This window comes from Solanum verrucosum, unplaced genomic scaffold (assembly GCF_900185275.1).
Source record: "Solanum verrucosum unplaced genomic scaffold, falcon-dt-bn FXZP01000225.1, whole genome shotgun sequence".
NCBI classification, from domain to species: domain Eukaryota; kingdom Viridiplantae; phylum Streptophyta; class Magnoliopsida; order Solanales; family Solanaceae; genus Solanum; species Solanum verrucosum.
The window spans coordinates 83,578-89,136 of NW_026020022.1; the positions used below are offsets into that span (position 1 = coordinate 83,578).

The 5,559-nt window shown below is 34.9% G+C and overlaps 1 pseudogene across 1 annotated transcript; it reads left to right on the forward strand.

Annotated features, from left to right (window-relative positions):
• Positions 1-514: 514 nt before the first annotated feature.
• LOC125821092 (probable pectin methylesterase CGR3) lies at positions 515-5,351 on the forward strand (annotated as a pseudogene). The gene is made up of 7 exons (XR_007442556.1): positions 515-532; positions 1,895-2,036; positions 3,086-3,125; positions 3,315-3,347; positions 3,849-4,221; positions 4,439-4,493; positions 5,158-5,351. The product of XR_007442556.1 is annotated as a probable pectin methylesterase CGR3 (transcript).
• The last annotated feature ends 208 nt before the right edge of the window (positions 5,352-5,559 follow it).

Sequence of the window (5,559 nt, forward strand, 5' to 3'; positions counted from 1 at the left end):
AAACTTTTAAAGTGTGAAATTTAAACTTTTTATAGTTTTAAAGTTTGAACTTTGAATTTAAATTTTAAAACTTTTAAAGGGTGAAATTTAAACTTTTAATAGTTTTAAAGTTTGAATTTAAATTTTCAAACTTTTATAGTTTTATAGTTTTAAAGTTTGAATTTAAATTTTCAAAGTTTTAAATTGTGAAATTTAAACTTTTATACTTTTAAAAGTTTGAAAGTTTGTATTTAAAACTTTAAAAGTATAAATTTTTAAGTGTAATGTTCCTAATTTTTTAATTTTAATAAAAAAATTATAATTTATAACAGTTGGGACCCCGGTTTCCGGTTTCCGGTCCGGTCCGGTACCGGTCCGGGACGGGTACACTGATTTTTTTCCGGAATTATCGGTTCCTGTCCGTCCCGGTCCGGTAGTCCTGGTTCTAGTTCCGGTTCCGTTGCCAGCCATACTTTTCCCCCACTAATTTTCCTCTCCAAAGAAAACACAGCTCATAGAGTAGCGAGAACCTCCTCTTGAGTTTTCATCTCAGGTAGCAGTTGAAGATTTTTTTTCCATATATTCTAGCTTAGTAAATGTAGTATGAGACTCTTCAGTTGCATTTATACCTTTTTTCCGTTTTGGGTATGTAAATTTTTTGTTAAATTTAAAAAATATGGAGAATGTACTCAAATAACTAATTGCCACAGTTAGAACAGCTGTTGAATTTGACAGATCCAAAATTTTAAGTCAGTTGAAGGAGAGGTCACTGCACCCACTGCTACTGTTGTGGCAGTGAGTGCGAACTTCGTGTTTAGTTATGAGTATTTTAAGCATTGTCCTCTTTCAGCTGTAAAAAAGTTATATAGTTCCAGCCAGTGGCTGTTGGTTTCATTTTAAATATTCAGTTTCAGATCTTGGTTAAATCAATAAATAGAACTGAGATTATAGTTGAAATAGCTAATAGAAAACCAAATTAACTTGTTATAGTAAGCTTGAAAGAGCTAAATCAAAATGAAATGTGTTCTCTTTATACATATCTGGAGAGCTAGTGGTGAACGGTTCAAAACTCGGTAGATAATGGTGTCACCCTTCTACCCTTCTCCTATTAAATATGAGTTCTTTTTTTCTGTGGCAGGGGTTTGAACTCATGACTTGCGCCTAATCCACACATCATCTGCTGCCCCCTTCCCACTAGACTATAGTCGTCGAGGGTACACTATGTTTGGAATGCACTTAAGTAAGTTTCCATTTGCAACATAGGAGGATATGCCAAAAATCTTAAATTCAGTAAAAGATCCTCACCCATGTTAATGGAGGAATGTGTTAGTCTTTGGTTTATCAAATATGACACTAGTAAATGCTTAGTTAAGTGGTAATCAGTTGTTCTGTAGTTGGAGGATGTTTCTCCTCTTTTGGTGGATGTCTTTCCTTCTTAGAATCAAATAGATATTTATTGATTACATTGTTATTTCCTCATACATATAATTCAAGTGGCCTTGAATCTTTTGAAACTAAGAAGGGTAAACATGAGAAGAAGATATCTAGCTATAGTTTGTATTCATTTGCTTATTTATTTTATTTTTAAATAAAAGGATCGAGCACTTTATGCTTTCTACCTCCAAGTCGTCACTGAAGCTTAGCATAGAGGCAAGACAGCTGCATGTCCACCCTCTAACTCTTGAAGTACAGCGTTTACTAAAAATACAACTTATTTGTGTTGTATAATGCATATTCTATTTAATTCTTTCAGAGGACATCTTACATCAGAGTTTCTTCTTTGCCTCATTTCGCTCCTAACATTTCTTAGTCTTGTTAATACTTGGTTGGCGTACTTTTAATATCAATCTGTAATGTTTAAAACTTTTGCGATTATATTCTTATTAACTTGCAATTAATGTGGAACATGTTTCAGTCATTGCAACTTTGTGAAAAAAATGTCAAGAAGGCCAAATACCTCTCGCCGTCTTGCAGATGCTGGGAGCATTCCGTTTATCGGCGCCTTTCACCCGAAATCACGTCCATCTCCTTTATTGTCTATAGGACTTGTGGTTGTGGTAAAGGACAATTTCTTTTTCTTATTACCTGCCATCTGTTGACGTGCCCCAATTATTATTAACAATGTTTTGACACTTTTCATGAGAAGTGCTTGTACATGAAGACATTGTAAAGAGATATATTTCTGGAAAAAAAGTCAAAACAAAGAAAAACATTTGCATAGATATGAATATAGAACTGCTTGAATTGAAAAGATAATTCTAAGATACGATTTATTCATGGGAAGCTTTTATTCATAGGCCGCAATGTTTAAGTTTAAGCGTGCATTGTGGATACAAGATTGTATGTTAATGAAGGGATCTTTTCAAGTGTCAAAAGGCCATAATTTTCTTGCTACTAAATCATGCTCACAGTAATGGAGGGTTGAGCTCCTTGTACTATCCTTTGTTGTACCATCAACCCAATGATGACTGTGGAATTGTGGGATTAAGATGCCATTTTAACCATAAAACAAAATCATGTAGAGCTATCAGGCTTATGTTTGATACACAAGAGGGCTTTATTTTGGTGATAATAACAAAAAGGGGCTTATTGTTGTTACATAATCTGTGCGGAGCTTAGAAGCTATTCACTTTTGGTATCTGATCAATTCATCCCACAATAACAGAAGCTTCAGCTGATAGGGTGAGAGAAGCTACCAAAAATGAGGGCTTGACTTGCCTGTTTTTACATAATGCAAGATCATGAAGAAACACAAACATCATTTCAACGTTATTTTGATAATTCAAATATCAAAATTTGTCATTTCCCCTTCCTGTATCACATTGCTCATCAGTTTATGCCTTTATGGTAGGGTGTGATGTATTTGAATTAATACATATCTTATTCTGCATATAAATGTCTTCTCTTCCACACTTACTGATATATCTACCATTCCATTGGTGGGCACGTTTTGCATAACCGCCTCTGCTTTTAAGGGACTACTCTTTCTGGAAGTTTGAGAAAGTGTTGCCAAATCAAATTATCTGTTCATGATCTTATTACTGAATCTTAAATGATCCCAATGCAATAGTACCTGTTGATCTGATCTTTTATCATGACATTTCAGGGAGCATTGTTGATTATTGGTTATTTGTATCACGGTTCAGGTGAATTTTGTCTTATAGTTTGGGTATTTCTCCCTATGGGATCATGTGTAGCAATTGTTTCTTCTTTTATTTTATCTTCTATAACATAATCTGTACAAAGAAGATTTCCTACTATCATCATTTTCATAGATTGATTGCAGGCTTGGTATCTTTTTTCTGTGCCTTCTGATGTACTTTCTCTTTGTATAGGTGGAGCTGTTGATGCTTTCAGTAGACTTGAAGGTAACCAGCTACAACTGAATCAATCTTGCATTGCTACTCAACATGAAGATGTATTACCTATTTACTTGAACATTTTTTAATCTTCCAAGGGAGGTGAAGTCAAAGGCTATAATTAGAATATTATCAAGATTTTGCTACTTAAGTCCGTTAGACGTACCTTTCCAGTGAGATAAATAGTATCTCACATATTTTTCTCTTAAATTTTTAAAATCTTTTTCTGCAAAAGAAATTCGGGGTGTGGTGCCCATGAAAACACTAGATTACTCATTTATATACATTGTACTTACTGGAAAGACTAAAGATCTGTCAAATGTCAATCTTGTTCACCCTGGAAGAATCCTCGGAGTAATATTATTGTTAGCTTTTCTGTTCCTCATTTTTCCTATGAACTGTCTTTGCATACTTGCAAAGGAATAATCTCTGCTCTTGGTTATTCACCAGTAATCTTATTTAGAATTTGACTTTCTCACTTTCTTTATCTTTATAAATAAAACTTTTTAGGTGGTTTTTCATGCACATCAGAACTTCAAAGAGCATTACCTATATTACAGAAAGTCTATGGTGACAGCATGCGAAAAGTATTGCATGTAGGGCCTGACGCTTGTTCAGTGGTGTCTACACTGTTAAAAGAGGAGGGTACTGAAGCATGGGGTGTTGAACCCTACGAGTTAGATGAAACTGATGAAACTTGCAAGAGTCTTGTTTACAAGGGAATAGTGCGAGTAGCTGATATCAAGTTTCCTCTTCCCTATCGTTCAAACTCATTCTCTCTTGTCATAGTGTCGGATGCAGTGGATTACTTGTCTCCAAAATATCTCAACAAGACTTCCAGAATTGGCGAGGGTGGCAGCTGATGGTTTGATTGTTTTATCTGGTAAATTCAAGAACAGTCTTGGCTTCTTCCACCCCCTCCCCCCCCTTAAATAGTTCAGCTAATATAAAATTCACATATAAACTCTGAGTGGGTCATTTAAATGTGAGGTAGGGTAAGCTTCATGTTTTTTTGTTGTTAGAGGACATTTCTTTTCGAGTGATATTTAAGCGTAAGATAGCTATTTTACATTTTGCTAAAATATTGGTTGCATTTTTAGGTTATCCAGGTCAGCAAAGGGCTAAAGTGGCAGAACTTTCGAAATTTGGCCGCCCAGTAAGTCACTGATCTTTGCTTTGTAGCTAAATTTCTAAAGATGGTATGTTTATTTATTTGTTTAAAATTGGAAAACATAGATCATCTTTATTAAGATAGAGCTGTCCGTCTTATTGCATATGCGCCGTGTAAACCAAATTCCTACAATTGTTTTTGTGCTATAGATTTTTATGTTGAGTTTGCAAATAGTGTATATCTTTTGTATATTTGGCTATTGAATGTAATTATTTTTAGCTGACCAGCCAAATGTGTAACTTACTGTTAAAAAAATCAAAGCATTCAACCCATTTTAATTTGGTGGAGCGGGGTGGGGGTGAGAGAAGGGTTTGATCGATACTTTTTATCTTTTTTTTATCCATTTTGCCAGTACTAACAGGTCTAGTAATTTGTGCCAATTTCTTTTGGCAATGCTGGTGAAAACCCATTGTTTGTGGATTCAGTAAAATAAAGATTGATGCACATAATTCCATTATACGTAAGCTTTGGCTTTTGATCACCTATACTTCTGATCTATTAGGAAAAAGAAGCAGCACAGAGAATAAGGTGCTCCCCTTGCTTGTTTGCTATTTGATTCTTCCTAGTCACTTATTGCATAATTTGGGCCATCTGTTTAAAGGTGTTCTCTGTTTTGGAAGATTGAAACTTGCTTATCTTCTCTGTTTATGCCAAATTGCGAAGTTCGTCCTGGTGGATTGGATTTTTTGCTCAATCCAGCTTAGAAGAGAATGAAGTTGCAATCAAGAAGTTTGAGCAAGTGGCAAGCAAGAGGTTTTATCAGCCAGCTTGCCAAATTTTCCACCTCAAACCACTCCATTGAGAAATCCTTAGCTTGTTCCAAACAGATATAAAAGCATCTGCAGCTGTGTTAAATTATCATTTGCCAATTGCCACGACAATCCGGCGTACCAATTGTGAAGTATCAACCTGAATCAAAAAAGAATTGTGTAATGTCAACCTGGATGGTTGAATTAACAATTTTGTTGGAGGAATTTGGTTCTGTAAGATGGTCTCCAGAATATATATGCATCCCACAATAGGAGCTTTCAATCAATTAGTATTGCTTGT